The 17,225-nt window shown below is 42.3% G+C and overlaps 1 long non-coding RNA gene across 1 annotated transcript; it reads right to left on the bottom strand.

Annotated features, from left to right (window-relative positions):
* Positions 1-1,525: 1,525 nt before the first annotated feature.
* LOC125323766 lies at positions 1,526-15,995 on the bottom strand. The gene is made up of 4 exons (XR_007202638.1): positions 15,917-15,995; positions 12,843-12,910; positions 11,011-11,144; positions 1,526-2,168 (listed from the first exon to the last, which is right to left on the bottom strand). It is a non-coding gene; the product is annotated as an uncharacterized LOC125323766 (long non-coding RNA).
* Between the last annotated feature and the right edge of the window lie 1,230 nt (positions 15,996-17,225).

The following is a 17,225-nucleotide window of genomic DNA, read 5'->3' as shown; positions in this document are numbered from 1 at the left end:
GGAAAGGTAAAACTAATAGCACTGTTTACTTTAACTAATATTAAGTAATTCTTAACTCATGGCTGCCCAAAAGTATCCTGCTCGAGACCACAATCAACTCACTTTCCAGCTGTGCTAAGAAAACAACCTTCCAGCTATGTCAAAGGAGAAGGGAATGGGAAAGAAGGGAAACAGCATTTGGGAGGGCAACATACACCTGCTTGGGCTTCATTTCAATCTCACTCTTTTATCCTTTTGCTGTAATGGAGTGATTCCTCTAGAAGAGTTTTGCCATGTTAAAAATGAATATAAATGATGCTGCAAGGAAAATAAAAAAGGCAACTGTTTTCATAGCTGTATTTCAGACCCTTTCAATGATATAAAGCTGTGTTTGCCACAGGCTTTTTCCCAACAAGTGCCTGGTGAGCACATGCAGAATCAGCAGTGGTTGATGTGAAGCAGTGAGTGCACACGCAGGAGTGAAGTACGAGCTGTGATACACAGGACTTCTTTCTGGGGCAGAGGCAGACAGAGCTTACCTACCTGTGGTTTCTGGTTTGCTTGCTTGGTTTCTCTGAAGATATTGAGCAGCCTGGAGAGGAAGCAGCTGACAGCATTTGGTGCATACACAAATGACATGGAAAACAGAGCCTTGAACAAAGCAGGTGCCCATGTAGAAGGCCTCTGCCTGGTTTCTTGCTGTCAAACCACTCTCAATTCAGCCACCTTTTAGAAGTAACCCCATAAAAAAGGGACCAAGGCAACTTACTGGGGGGTGTGGATGTTCTGCCACAGGCAGACACTTTGAAGGATTCAGATTGTTCACATAACACTGCCTTGGATGCTAGTGAGGTGGCACCTCCTTTGTGGGAGCTCTACATCTCTGGCCAAGCTGCCCTGTGGTTATATACACCTTCCCCACAGCAAACATCAGAGGACAAAACTTGTCTCTTGAATTCATTGCATAATGGGAATAGGAAGAGTGACTAATTCTTGAGTGCTGATATTACTGTGTATCTAAACTCCTAACTAACAAACTGTAAATAGCTCTAGTAGGTTTGTGTCTAAACCTCTAATGAGCAGACTGTAAATATTTACTTGGAGTTTCTTGTTTTTCAGGGGTAGACAAAACTCTCTGCAAACCACATAGTCTTTAACCACGCTTTTGTTCTGATATCTTGTTTTAAAACATTTTCTTCAAGGAGATACTGGAAGGGTTTGAAGGAAGCTGCTGTGTTAGTTCACAGGGTCAAAGTCAGAGGTGAGCTGTGAGTTAACTCTCTGAAGCTCAAATCTTACAGAGCTGTTAACAGCTGCTTTGTCCATACAGGATGAGATTCCCTCTACAGGACCTCTGAAAGAAGCAGGACTGAACCCTGCACACCATCCTCACTGGTGGGATATGAACCAGCACAGACAGAGATCCAGTTAGGGTTCTGTGAAAAACAAGCTACTTCTGCCCATTTCATCACCAAGCTCATACCAAACTGTGCCTTTTAGAAAGTTCCCATTTGATTCTCATTTTGCTGAAATTCTCCCTCTCATTTTGAGCCCTCTGTGTTTCCATTTTTCACTTGAAGAAAGAGCACCAAAATGCCAGGGAAAAGGCTATTCTCACAAAATTTCAAACCTAAGAGCAGTGGTTTGGAAATCTTACTGGGTGTACTCTGGGTGTTACTCTCTTGTGAGACTCCTGGCTGGCAAAATTAGAGAAGCCCACAATTTATGCTAATTCAATGAAATAAATGTGTTTGTGTCAATTTCGTCCTTTAAAGGTAAAAAAGAAGGCAATATGTGTTGGATTTTAAGGGTCTTTTCAATCCTAAATGATTCTATTAAGTGTTTCTCCTAATAAAAATTTAGAGTGATGTTACTTGTCTTTGCAATGGGCAATGACTCAGTTCTCAGGTTTTTACTTCTTTAGGAACTTGACCCTTTTTGCAGCACTTTACTAAGGGTAGACTTGATCTCTAAGAGCAGCAGAAATCTCTGACCACAACTATGGAGAACTTACTTGTCTATTTGCAACCTGTTGACAGCCCCAGACTTCACACTAAAAGTACTTGCCTGGCTCACAACAATTACATCAACCAAGTGTGGGCATGAATGCTGTCTGGCTTAGGGGATCGCAGGACCCAGAGCCTGAACACAGCACTTCAGAGTCGCTTCTGTACTTCACTTGAACATCCCTGTAAGAAAGATCAGGACAAGCTTTTTAGCAGACTGTTGCAATGGAGCATGGGGTAGTGGTTTCAAACTAAAAGAGGGTAGGTTTAGATTAGATCCAAGGAAGAAACTTTTGGCAATGTAGATGGCAAAACACTAGAACAGGTAGCCCAGAGAGGTGGTGGATACCCCATTCCTGTAATTAATCAGCACATCCAATGACTCAAAGGGAGCTAAAATGATTCACACAGCTGAGCAGTTGGCCCATTGTACCAAATAAGTGTTATGCTCTTGATGTAAGTGGGCAAAGGGCCATGCCTGAGGAAGGCAGTCTTCTCTGAACTGTGTGCAGGCTGTGTAGGCTGTGATGCTCCAGACACCGTCACCGTGGTGAGCCCAACAGCCTCCAGTATCTCTGGAGCTCCAGGGCAATAAGGGTGTAGGCCAACATCCCATGGAAGTAAGCACTCACAGCAGGCTTTACTGCAGTTTTCCTGAAACAGTGTTGGATTAGTGGTGACTCAGACACACACTGTTATTTGCGTTGCTGATAGCAAACAAAACTGATGATTTAGTCATCTGTCTGTATAAAAATAGAGCCCTGGGTAAGCAGCAGTACTCCTTGAACAGGCTCTCACGGCAGGGAAGGATTTTCTGGCTCCTAAATGAGAAATCAAGTCTTTATCCAGTAGAGTGACAGGGTAGGTGGTCTATTGAAATCCTACCTTATGGCTTTGGATAAATAGGGAAGCTGGGCTACACAGACACTTAGTCCAACAAGTTAATCTTTCAGAGATTTCTCTTAGGGTGGCTTGGCAGATTTTCACTCTTCACCTCAAAATGTTCCTCTTGTGCTTTTGTCAGGAATCAAACATGCATCACTTTTAAGAGACCCAGCCTTTTCAATTTCCAAATGAGGTGTTACCTGCAATAGGTAGCTTTTTTCAAGATGATTGTGTGTGCTCTTTACAGCTCTATTTCCATGAGCTGAAAGGAAATCTCACTGAGATTTCCTCCCTCTTTGACTTGGCAGTGAAGGACAGAGGGCAAGTGGTTCTCAGGACAGTGTGTCTCAGGCTTGTCCTGTTTCTAGAGGTGTGCTGGTGTCAGGGGTGGCCTGTGATGGGAGGTCATACATTGTCCTGGCCCTTCCTTTGCATGCCAAACTCCTCAGGCCTCTCTGGCTACCATCAGGATTCCATGCTGAAAAAAAACCATTTTGGGTGCCCAGGATAAGCTGCCTCTTGGGTATCCACACCTAGGGATTCTTAAGGCAAAATGCAGAAGATTTTTCTAAAATTTTAGCCATATTTCATGCTCCTTACAGCACATAGGTGTGTGCACACCTATGCACTTGTGTGTGCTTGTGTGTACAGGATCCTGCACAAAAGTCCTGCTTCTTTACAGACTATGGTTGATGATATTCTCATGCTGAAATTATTGATATCATCTGACCTGATGAAGTAATCTGGTCTTCAGGAGATTTCTGCCCCAGTACAAGTAAGAATGGCTATTTTTTGACATGTCATTTGTAGATTAAAGTTAAACTGGAAAAGGAGGACATTCTAAGCAAATATTCAATGTTTGGTATCCAGGCATTTCGGATGTCACTTTATGGATGGAAACTGAAATGTATAACCTGATGCAATTCAAAATTTTACAAATAAAACCTCCAGATTTATCACAAGGAATCCTTCACCACACACTGGTGAGATCTCAGTGTTTATTACTGAGAGATTCATAGCAGGAATGTTATGACAAAAGTAAAGCTGTGACACAGCATTGGCCCAAAAGGACCTTCTAAACATTTCACTGAAAATGTAACTGTTTGGCAAACACCACACACAAATAATTAGACACTACCGAGGGTCCCTGTTGTCTTTTTCAACTATGAATTCTCTTCTGTGTGCTTGGCTGACCACAAGATAAACTCTTTCACCTTCATTCTCCAAATCTGTACTTCATGCAGATGATTTTAAATGAAAGTTTTCCTGTGAAGTGTTTAGACTGATTCAGACTAATCTCCATTACTCCATTACTGTGAAGGAAAATTAAGAAATAAAGACAGAAAGTTATTCCATTTAGAAAATCAGCTACTTCAGTCTGCTGATGCAGTAACCTTTTGTTGGTAAGACATAACAGGCACATAAGTATAGTAAAGAGAGCAACTCTGTAGCTTCAGCTCTCCTGTTTCTTATGCTTTGTGAGGTGGGAGAAGTGGTTGGGATTTACAACATCAATGAGATGGGTTAAAGCATGTTTGGGTGGTCTCAGTCCTGGTCTTTCAGAAACAAGACTGAGATATATATAGTCCAATGTCTCCCACAAGACCAGCACTCCTCATTGGGCCACATTTTGGATCACACCCTGTTGCAAGATCTCTGACTGACCCAGAAGAAGACTTCTGCACATTGGAAAAGTGGCACATCAGAGTCAAGATCTTCCTTGAAGAAGTGGGAGAAGAGTTTTAGTTTAAGGGATTTGCCTTCAAACATGGGAGTTACTGAAAGAAACACGTCAGTCTCTAGTGAGGTTTAAAAGAGGCACCTGTTTAACAACAGAGCAGAACTTGGTGACCTTAATCAAAAATGGAAAGGCAATTGAAGACAGCTTGGCCTCATTTACCACCTCCACACAAATATTGACATTAAATGAACTAAAAGGCTAACATTAATCAACAGAAGGTAAAATGGCCCTTTTCAGATGAAGCTTGGAAAAAGATGAGAAGTGGGCATGATCATGCAAAGGATATGAGGTATGGCCCAGTGCTAAGTTTCACTACCAGCTGGATGGTTGTATGAGGAGACATGGTGGGACATGCTGAGCAGGAAGGCAAGGATGTCTCTGCAGCCTCCAACATCAGATCATAAGAATGACCCTGCCAGATATGGTCAGAGGTCTATTTTCACAGCCTCTGCTTACACATACCTTTGAGATTTACAGATGCAGAAACATTATTTTTGTGCTCAAGCTCCAGGTATGAATATATTCCTACAAGTGGGAGTCTTTCCAAAATGTCTGACAGAGTTAGGAGGAATTGGCCAGTCCTTTGGGACTAAACTGACAGATCATGCTGCAACCCTGGCTGCCTCCTCCGCTCCAAACAGGAGCTAAAACATCTGCACAAACTCTGCACCTTTTTGTTTCCAGAGGCTGTGAGGGTCCATTGAGTGGGGTAAATTAACAATTGACTCTGCTGTACACACTGGGTTGTTTTTGTTGATGTAAGTCATTGAGACACAGTTTTTGGTGTGAAAGTGATTACTGGGGGCAGAGCACTTCCATGCTGGGTATTCCTATTGGTGCCTGGGCAGTGCTGGATTTAAGAATCAATTATTCATCCAATCTGTCGTGGATTACAGTTATATTCAGTGACTAATTGTGTGTGCTTTGGTCATCCTTCCTCTCCATTAATGTGCTCCTGATAATTAAGGACCCTGAGAAGATCTCTTTCAGCGATGCAGGTGGGAAGGAAGATGCTTGTGCAGAGGTGAAGGGAGAGGGAGTTAAGGGAGTCTGTAGCACAGCTAATTTTTACCATTTGTTTAATCTGTTACTAAGGGTCATTTGTCAAACTGTTGCTGCTGTTCCTGCCCCTCCTTCCCTTGTTCACAGTAATGAACAGCCTGGGAAAAAATTATCCCCTTTCCAAAGGATCAGCAAAGAGGAAGAGTTGATGATAATGGTCCTGAGAAGTGAGGCAATTGTGCATGGATCACTTCCCAGGACACAAAAGCTGCCTGCACACTCTGCACCCAGGAAATGAGGTTAATCAACACCTGCTCACAAGGACAGCAAAAAGATCTTCCTCATGATGATGGCGAGACCAGGATCTTTGCTGCTTGTTTCCTGAGGCAAGTGGCTGGGCAATACCTGAGCAATATGTTGGGTGACTGTCTCCACAAGACTTCATCTGAAATTGGTGGGAGAGTTGCTCCTCCAAAGAATGAAGACCTAGGCCTTGTATAGCTCCACACAACACTGGCTTGTCACTCAGCCAAGGGACAGAAGAGGAGGAAAACAAAGTGACAATATCACATACAAGTTGCAGAGAACATTTTCATGATATAATCTTCAAGTGATGGGCAGCATGGTTTGTGAGACCTCTTGGTGAGAACATTAATAAACTGTCCATCTAGAAGAGTGATGGTTAAGTAAATGGTAGTGTATGAGATATTTGAGGCTTAGCAGTCCATCTAGCAGTTTCGGAAAAAGCTAGAAAATAGTTCTGTATATTCAGTTTGATATTCACATTTTAGATCTAATTATTTTATCAGTACAAGCAGGCAGGTCCATCATTTTGGAAAGAATGGAGTGGCATTGCCTGCAGCTGAATAAGGGATGTGTCACAGTAAATATCAATAGTCAAACTCTACTTTTTAGGAGGTTCTTGATTTTTGCCTGGTGAGATTTCACTTGACACAATGGAAGTTGTTGATGTCTTCTTTAAGTGTGACAAAAGAGTATATGGTGATTAAAGAGCTGTTACAGTGACAGAGTAGAAGTCAAGTCAGGAAATAGAACAAATACTTCAACAATATTATGGAATCTGTTAAAGGGAAGTACTCTTCAAAGACGTAAAGTTAAATCAGCGTGCCAGTCAAAGGATCAGAGGTCCTACAGACACTTGTAAGGCTTGCAGACAGGTGTTCAGTTTAATAATCAACACTAGTTTAACTAAAGATTAGTTATTTAGGTGTTGGAATGATCATCTCTTTCCCAGAGTGTCTAGCTTTGTGAGGATAAGTGTGCTTGGGAGATCTTGCCTTTTTTCATATATGAAAAGTGGAGTATTTTTCTTTAAATATATTCTAAATATAGAAAATAGGAAAGTATTAACTGATAAAAACAAATGTCTGCCTTCTGATGCGAATCTTGAACATTGCTCCAGTCCTCCAGCATCACAAGAGGGACCGAAGTGAGGGTTCACTCTGTACCATTGAACAAATTCTCAGCTTCCTGTATTTCCAGGAAAGAGACCTGAGTCATGCTATGCCATCTCTTTGCTTTGTTTTCCACTATTGGACTTGAAGTCTTTGTTTATGTAAAATAGGTTGCAAGGAGACAGGAGAAAGAGATTATTCACCCAGGTATCAACCTGACATGGGAGTGATCCCAGGCCCTTCTGCTTAGCTGCACCAACAAGCTGAATCTCCTTATTCCCTTTCAGGAACTAGTTAAACTCCTTCCTAAAAATACTAAAAACTACTGTGCTTGTATTTCTTCTCTTGGAAAGGTCCTTCCTCATTGTTTGGATCATTGGCAACCTGTTTCTACTTTTGCTAATTTTATTCATGACCACTTAGCATTTGTTTGTTCATGTGCCAAGTTACTTTTTAGCTTAAATAGCTTTTTTCATCTCCCTCAGGTTTACTGCTCCTTGATGTATTTGCACTCAGCAGTCACATCCCTTCTCAGCCATTGTTTTGCCAAACAAAAATAGCTGATTTCTTCAGCTCTCTTGAAAAATTAATTTTTTTGTAAGGACACCACGTTGCAGAGCAACAGTCATAGATAATTCTTGCAGAATCTCCCTGTGCTAAAAAAAAAGTAGGTATAACACAATTTGGGTCATGGCCAAGGCCAGCATTTTGAAACACAGACACTAAAGGCTTTATCTCTGATGAGGCACGTAAGTAAAGAGTCTCTTACACCAATGTGATGAGAACTTCAGTAGTCCATTGACTTCAATGTCTAAATAAATTGCTGCTTAGCTAATGTCTTGAAATTCTAAGCATCAGCACCAGTCCAATTTTTGGTGTTTTCTATTCTATTTCACTATGTCCACACACTGTTCAGAACCACCCACATATCACTAGAGTTACAGGTCCTGACACCTATCTGGAGTAATAAAATGTTATTTCTCTCTCCATATATACTAACTGAAATCAAAGAAGCCTTAGAGCATCCTGCAGTAAAACAGGGAAGGGCAGAGAGTCATTAAGAGGAGTAAAAAAATCACAAATTAGTAATAAAATTTTACAGAGACAGGTGCAAATCTGTTCATTATCATTACACTCTCAGGCAATATGCCAGTGGCCAAGGTACAATCCTGGTAGGTAACCCTAAAAATATGGCCATTACTACATGACACAGTCACTGCTTTTCCCATGAGCCAACTTAAATAATACATATTTAATGTATGACATGTCCAGTGGGATGGGGACCAAAAGAGAAAAGATAGACCCAGAGCATCACAGTCTGGGGAGACACTCAGATTTTATTTCAGACATTAGCAACACTTCAAGTGACTGGCTTGTGATGAAAAAGAAAACTTAACCCTGCCTTGCACAGTGGATTATTGCAGAAATGATGGAAAAAATGTCACATTTTCATAGCTTTAGACATTAGTGACAAAACATCTTTCTGCTTGCTGCTTGATAGGTCTAAATTATATTTTACCCTTTAAGCCTGCTTGGAGATGAATAATTTTTATAGCTGTGCTTTAACTTTTGCCTAAATAGCATGTATATGTGTGTATACAGCTCTGCCCTCCCTTACTCTCACATCTACAAACACAGCCCAGTCATCCAGCTCCACATCTCCATTTAAACCCTGACTCCAGTCACTTGTGCAAAGAGAGCAAAGAGCTGGGGCAGATCAGTTGCCTTTTAACCAGTTCTTAATGAGTCAGTAACTGGTAAAGGCTTGTCTGTGTCTGGTTGGGTCAGGTAACCGAGAGACCTTTTGAGAGTCTAAAGCTGCTCTATCTCCAGTACCAGGAGAGTGGTTTTGGAACAGAAAAGATGAAAAAGTTTTCTGGAGGCTTCTCTAGATAAAACACAAGCTGTTACTAGATTCAACCTATATGGAAATAGGAAAAAAATCTAATTCTTTCATATATAGTTATACCGATATCTACACCTGAACATTTAAAATGTCAACAAGTAGTCAGATAGAAGATGTTGAAGTGCTCACAGACATCTTCCTGATTGGATTTCATACACTGGCATGCTTAGTTGATCCAAAATCCAACAACTGACTAAACCATTTGTAACTTTAAACATATATGTGATCTCTTTGGTGTTCTTCATTTGCCTTTTAATCACCAATGAAGTGCTTGCTTAAAGTTCACTTTAAATTCAGAGGTGAATGGCCCAGCATGTTTTGAATCACGAGCATGGGGCTCAGTTTCTGTGTAGTATCATCAACTCTTCTGTCTATGGCTGCATGGCCAGCTTAAAAATTAAACCTCAGGCTACATTTCACAATGAAGACGGGTTTAATTTTGCTAATATCAGATAACAATATAAACTGTAAACTTGGGATGGGTTCATTACATATTTCAGAAGTTTATTAACCCAGTTTGATCTGGGGTAAAAGTCTACAAAAAACAAAACTCTATCCTTGCGGTAAAATTTTACCGTTTGCTGTAAGAAATTAAAATTTAATTTTAGGTGGAGAAATTGTCTTCAAGAAACAGTTTTTAGAAGCCTTTATGAAAGACTTTTAGATACTCATGCATTTATGAACTTTTCTAAGTTTGATCTCCTATAATTTTACACATGTGTTTTCTCTTCAGGGGTAGTTATATGTGAAGGAATTTAGACCTCACTTACTTGATAGAAGTTTAAACCACAATAAGAGGCCTTAGCATGAGACAGGAGGATGCCCATAACCAGTCCAAAAGACACACAGTATCTTTGAGGGCGCTCTGTCAGAGAGTTTTGTGTTTTCAGGCCACAAATTTTACCAGCTTCAGTTGCTCTGGTGTCTTATATGAATTCTAGACTAAGAAACCTAAATACGAATGCTCACCCAAATATTCCAATCTAGTTCTTTTGGACAACATCTTTGCCTTTTATGGGGGAGAGGAAAGAATTAAAGGAGGATCAATATTCAAGAAATTCGTTATAAGAAAGAAATCAGGTGTTCTGAAGTGTCTGTGGCACTTCACGGTGTGACTGACAGGGATTTGGGGGAAATTTGCTTAGAAATATGTCTGCTGCTAGTTTATCAGGCTGAACTCTTTCCCCATGTCCTACTTTTTGGAGACTCAGGAGTGTGCGCTTGTGCGGAAGAGGAGACACAGCTGTACATGGTTTTCAATCACATTTTAATGTTTCATGTGCCACTCTGAAGTCTACTTTTAAAAGTATTTTGTCCCCATTTCTTTGCCCTCTGACCCACAAAGAGGCCTGGCTCACAAACCCTTGCTCCCCACAGAGCATTTCCCAGCAGAAGAAACAGAGTCACAGGTCCTACAGGCCCAGCATTGCTCTGTTCAAATAAAACAAAAATCCAGCCATGAGATACTTAGGAAGCAGGTCAAGCTTTTAATCTTACCAGAGAGCAGGGGGCTGAGCAGAGCATCTATAAGTCATTAAATCTTCAATTTTCTGCCTTTCCTTGAGGCTTCCCCTCATTCCCCTTGGGACTGTCAAGGAAATCAGACTCACCTCCAATGCTTCATACACTCAGAGTAGGAAAACTGCAGCAGAAAAGGCAGCAAAACCCTGGGATAAATCCTCCTCTCAGATAGCCAGGCAAAACTTGCTGAGAGTTGTAACTCCTGCAACAAGCTGGCTTCTTGCCATGAACAAGAGCAGGGCAAAGACATCCACTGTGCCAGTGACACAGCTGTGGTGGCCCAGGGTGCCAACACCTCCCGCAACAAGGCACTGCTTTTCCCTGTGGTGTCTGCCCATCACCTGTGTGAAGGTGGTAGCTCCCAAAGACATTTCCTAGCAAACTTTTAGCCCCTTGAACACTGCAGGGCAGGCACACCAGGAGGCAGCTCCTCACCACTAAACTCCCCATACAATTACTCTTGTTTGCAGCCTGCACAAAAACCTCTCCCACCCACTGCTTTAGCTAGTTAGGCATAACAAACAGGAAGGCAGTCACAGATGAAGAGTAACCCACCTGCAACGTGGTCTTTGAGACTGCTGCTCTGTCCTGCCTTGTCAGACCAAGCATCTTTTCCCTCTCAGCCAGCCTCTGCTGCTGCTGCTTCTCAGAAATCCTGTGGGGTCCAGTTCACGTAGGAGGAAAAGGAGCTGAGGCACCAGAGACGGGAGAAGTGGGAAGAGTGAAAGAAGTCCAAACAATAAAGTAAGCTGGAAACCATCCTGATGGCATTGCAGGGTTGGTGAGGGTGAGCGTGTTGAAACAAAGCACTGCTTCCTTCTCCTGTATCTGCCCTATTTGGGAATGTGCTATAGTTGGTAATTCTTAATCAGGGAAGGTCCAGGCTAAGTCTCCTTACTTGATACTTGGTTAGACATATGCAAGTGGCTCACCATGGGTAGACAGGTTTAAAAGCTATAAGCTATGACACACATACCACAGAATATTTTGAGTTGGAAGGGACACAATGATCATTGATGAAGCCGAATAAAGCTCTTCTGTTTCTTAAGAGTGCCACACAATCTGAAGTATTCCTGTGCTTTCTTGATGTCTACTTGGGCCACCTTTCCTTTTTTTTCTACCTGCCATGCTGGGATATCTGAGACTCCTTGTAAATGTAACTGCCCTGCTGACAGAGGATCTGTTCTTCCAGATAGGGATCAGGCACCCTCTTATCTGCATTTTCACACCCCACAGGAGAAAAGCTGCAGTTTCCTCACACTGTGAAAGTGAGCTATGCCAACCAGTTGTTCTCAACTGAGTCCCAGATGAGAATAATTCCATAAATTTTGACTTTTTTTCCCTGCAGTTAATGTTGGAGCAGCACACCAAGTGTCTGCCATTGAAACCAAACACCTTGGGTTTGGAGCATGTATCTACTGAGGGGAGACTGCTCTGCTTCAACAGATTTGCCTGAAAGAAAGAATTTTGGCCACTAATCTCTGTATTTCATTTCTAGACACCAGGGTTTCACCTCCTGAGCTCTTTACATTCTCTGGGATCACGTCTTCTTTTTGCTGCTTCTTAACTGGCAGCATCTTTGCGTCTGCTTTTTGAGTTTATTTTCAACTTGGCTTGTGATCTTCTTTTATTTCCCTACCTTCTCTAAGGTGATTTCAGTTACACCTTGAGCTGCTGACACAACCCTGTGTTGTCCAACTTACTTCCCTAGCAGGGTTTCTCCATCTCTATTGTACTCAACATTTCTGGCTGCTCCTTTGCCTCTCAGTTGAGCTGTGCAGAGCCAGAAAAACAGGCACTGAGTGCTCTCCACTGCAAAGCTCCACTTGCCTCTCTCACTGATGTTAACTTCCCTGCCACCTCCTTTTGCATCTCCACTGTCAGATGTTATTCCTCTCTCGCCTCCCTTTTCATCACCCTGACTTGCTACTGGAAACTGTTGGGTATTTTCTTCCTTTCCAACTCTTTATTTGCTTTCCTTCCTGTGCTTACTGTGATGTCCCTTGCCCAGAAATCTATTAACTCTTGCTTTGCTCTTCACCATTTTTTCCTGTCTGCATTGGAAGTGCTTCACACAGACTGTCTCTGCCAGCATCATCTTTTCCTTTTTCTCAGATATCACCCCCTGTGTGAATCTCCCAGACTCTCACTGGCACCATGGGGTTAGGTTGAGTCTCTTTTGTCTTTCTCCTTGAAGATCCACATAGCTTCCCTCCAGGCAACTTCCTTGTTTTTGCTTCATCTCTTTCCTTGTCCTTTTTCAATACCTCAGGATTTCTCATGGCTGTCCTCATGCACAGTACACTCTTCTACACTTGATATATTTAAAGAACCTTCAAGATTTGTGTATTCAGATTTCTTTTTGGTCTTACAGCTTGGAAGCTTACCTTCAAAAAGAAGTCTGGTATCTCTGCTTAATATTGCTTCAGGAGAGGGATCTTTAAGGAAGATGAACCTTTCAGAAAAATACAGAATATGGTATGAATTACACTGTGAATGTCAAACATTCAAAACTACAACATTGCTGTATTGAAGGTCCACACTGTTTTGGTTTGGTCTCAGACACTGGGTAAACACATGGTTCAACCCCCACTGTATCCCCACTTGGGGCTGCTAATAATTCATAAGAGAAAGATAGCTGTGCCTCCCATCCCTTCACTCCAGATGCTAGCTGAGCCATATCCATTGCTCTCCCAGGGTAAGGGCCCCCATTCTACTACAGCTAACAATTGCTGTTTATTACTGGCAAATACCATTCAGCTAAACCAGGAGCCTGAGGAAAAGCAATTTTAGGTTCACTTCCTAGATAAGAAAGAAAATTCCTTCCTGTTACTGATTCCATAAAAGAGAAGGAGGTAACCTGCAGAGTTTGATAAAGTCAGGCCTCTATTTTAGCTCTGGCTGTGGGCTATGTCAGCACAGAAGACAGGCAGCTCACGGAAGTTTAATGCAAGAGACACAGAAGAAAGAAAATAATTTGGTTCTCCCACTCCCCTGGGGGAAACTGTCTTTGTTTTACAGAACTGAAACCGCAGTGATATCCTTGATGATCCTGCTGTAGTGATTGTAATTTCTAACTTGCTGGTTAAGTCACTTGGGAGCAAAAGCATATAAGATTTCAGAATCTCCTGGCCAGTCGTAAGATCTTTTTTGTCCCTCACCAGTGTTTCCACAACCATAGCGGTTTGCTCAGGGAAGGAGGTAAAGGCTCTCTTTGGTCCCTCCCCTGGCAACACAAGGCGCTCCTCCAGGAACAGGCATCCAAGCCAGGGTGGCTCCTGGCTCTTTGACTGCCCAGCTGTGCTGTATGCACACGTTGAAGGTTTGGGTATATGTGCCACCTGACAGTGTGAATAAATGCAATATTAACTCATAAGCATGCAAGGACATGGACGTAAATGCTACTCTCTAAGAATCGTCCTGGAGCCCTCTGGGTCTCACATCATAAATCTTTTTGGAATGCATGTACTCTGGTTCCTTGCTGACACTGATGCTTGTATCAATGTTTGTTTTACTTTGCTTTGAGCTTAATAATTGGCAAATCCTGGAGTGGCAGCTGGACTGACTTGCTGTGCGCCCAGGCAGTGAGGGGGATGCTGCTGAACAGCGATACATTCCTGTCAGGGTGATGGCTTGCTTGAAAGGCGGTGACAAGTGGTACAAGAGTGGGAAATGTGTTTTCCAGATACCCAGATTTAACCACTTTCCCTCCTTTCTTTTTCAGGGTTTCTTTCCACCTGGCTCATAGGTAGAGCTGTGTACATCAATACACCCATAAATACAGCAAGTGTGTTTGTTTACCAATCTGTGCACAGGCAAACCTTCAGACCATTTTTTTTTAATTCTTTTTTTCTTTGTTCACAAAGATGAAGGGGAAATGTTCCCACCTATGGATTTTGCAGGAAATGGGAAGTGGGTGACAGTGACCGGGGCTGTGACCTGGCAGACCTCGCCGTCTAATGTAACACGATCTCATGGTGCTTGGGAGAAAAAAGGGAAGAGAAGTCTAGCCCTGGGACTGCAAATCACAGACTGTGATGACAAGAGGGGGCCTAATAAAACTCAGCACCCTTCACTTTTAAATGAAATGAGTGGGGAGGGGGAGTGGGGAGAGGATAATTTATTGCCTAGGGATATCCCGGGGTATTGCATTCCTAGAAATGCCTTTCACTGCCCCATAGCATTTCAGTAATGGAAAATGTGAATACAGCTTTGAGCAGTTAAGGTCTTTATTTGAATTAATTAGAACAGCTATAACAACAAGATTTAAGCAGTGGAGGATGGAGACAAGAAGACCTTGCAATGCCCACAATCCTGTTTTGTCATATCATCCTCCAACAGCCAACTTCCTGAAGGATATCAGTACTGCCAGAAAGGAAAGGCTGGGGTGTCCAAGTGACTTGGATGGCATGGATGACACAGGTACATGATGCTGAGAACACATGCCATGGCTCCACTTCTCCTCAAACCACTGATTTTTGACTTTGTGCTGAGGAGGCCACAGGAGCAAGTGAATTTTGCTGGACAATGCTGCTATTTGTTGGCAGGCAGGTCTTATTTTGCAATTTTGGTGATCAAAATAAATTTGCTTTAATACATGCTACTGAGCAAGGATGGAGACTCGCTGAATGAGCTCATTGGACAATAATGGGTGCACAGTTTAACAACAGTTTGGCATGCCAGCACATGCTAGGACTAACTCAGGGGTCTCCTGCATCCTTTTGGAGGAGTGGCTCAGTCACTTATGTTTTCATTGTTTCATTTTGTTGGGTTTGGGGGTTTTTAAACAAAAACAAACCCACAGAAATAGACAAACTTTGGGAGCTTCAGAAATCCTGCTGATTCAAACACTTGCAGTACCGCGTTACTCACATCTCTTTGTAACTGCAAAAACAGGTTGCAAGCCACAAAAACATGAGTCCCCATACAGGACTCTGCAAACTTATTTCTAGTTGATCTGCTAATGCATGTCTTTTCCAAAGGATTTTGATAGCTCTACTTCTGTACCCAGCATATTTTTAATTAAATTAAAGGGAAGACAAAAAGGAAAATTAATTAAGAGGCTGTTTTTGTTTGTTTGATCTTAGTAGACAGTTAAGCTCAATTTTTATTGAAACTTTAGGCAGAGGTTCTTGTTTGTTTACTCTATCTCTCTGATTATTATTATATTTCTGGTAGGGTGAACACCAAAGAATAAATGAAAGACAATGAAATAAACAGCCAAGTGTGGCTATGCCCTAGAGCTGTCCCATCTCAATATAAGAGCATGTGTTTCATGTCTCCAAAGCAGAGATTTCAGGACTCAGATGGCACCAATAAAAGAGGTATCACACTGGGAGAGAGAGCTGTCACTCCCCTGGGCTGCTGTCTGCCCCCAGACCCCTGTGCAAGGGTGAGGCAGGAGAGTTGCATCTCCATGGAGCAAATGCCTCCTGGACACATTTAGTATATACTCACTCACCTCATCCCATTTTGTTGAAGCTGCAGAGCTCTTTGGATGTCTCAGGCACAAAAGCTGTCCAGTTTTAGGGCTGTGTTTGGTACAGCAGGCAGAGCAGCTGTTGAAAGCACAACTGGTTTCTGAATCACCTGTTAAAATCTGCCCTCAGCAGGGCTGCCACCACTGCTGCTTCCCCTCCCACTTGGTCACAGTTCTCCTTCTCTTCCTTGTTCTCCTTGGCAACGCCCCATGAGCCACCGTGGTAGGAAATATCTGTGTATAAATACATCTATCGCTCACATGGAAGTGGAAAAGTTGCTCATCCCATTGTCCATCCAATTATGACAGGGACTTGATCAGTCTGCTTCTGCTTTCTGTGCTTGGGAAAGCCCAGGTGTCCACCCTGCCATGCTGGTCCCTGCCTCTGTGCTCTGCATGGCTCACAAAATAAACTGTCATTGTTTTCCTGGCTGCTTATAGCAGCTTCAGACTGTTCATAGGCATAGACAAATCCCTGTGCTCAACATAACTCTCTGGGTATGGTTTAGCCAAGTCAATGTGCTGTGGACTTTTCCTTCAAATCCAGACTGAGAGCTGGGATTGAAGCCTTTCACACTCTAAAATAGTCTATCTCAAGTTGAGCCAAATTTTTCAAAATTGCATCTTCTTTAAGTTTCTTCTTTCAACTCTGAACACACTTATTCTTAATATATCTTTTTTTCCCCCCACAAAATTCCTGAGAAGCAGTAACAAAGTGTGTTACACGACATTTTAGAAATGAAAGGCCACATGCCAGCTAGTCCCAGATACCCTTGATCCAGTACTGCAGTTAAAATATTTACTTTCCCAGCCTCCATTTAACTTAGTGATACGTAAAGAAAACCCTCCTATGCTTCTCCCCAGGTGAAAAGTATATTAATTTTAGCCAAAATCCAACCTCACATCTGATATCCTCCTGATACCAGCAAAAATAATAGAAAGATAACTCTGTTTTCTGTCCGTTTTACAGGCAGGGGGTATTCAGGGTTAGTGGAATCATACGGATAAAAAAATACGCAGAGAGAATGAAGTAACAGGGATAAAGAATGAATTTTCAGAAGGCCAAAAATTAAAAGACAATTAGGGAATTGACCCAGAAAATGCTTACTCATAGACTGCATGTGATTAGGGTGGGATCCAGTCTGGAAGAGTTCCCATGAAAGACTAGAGCTTTCTCCAGAGGATACAGCCCTTGTTGCGTTATTTATGTTCAGAGAAAGTATATCAGTGCAGCAAGTAGTGAGGAGTAAAGAGAGATTCATACTGTCAGAGGATGAGCACCCAGGTGTGG

This window comes from Corvus hawaiiensis, chromosome 3, assembly GCF_020740725.1.
Source record: "Corvus hawaiiensis isolate bCorHaw1 chromosome 3, bCorHaw1.pri.cur, whole genome shotgun sequence".
Lineage (NCBI taxonomy): Eukaryota > Metazoa > Chordata > Aves > Passeriformes > Corvidae > Corvus > Corvus hawaiiensis.
Note: the sequence above shows the minus strand (reverse complement) of the source record. Positions and strands in the feature narration are given on the sequence as shown.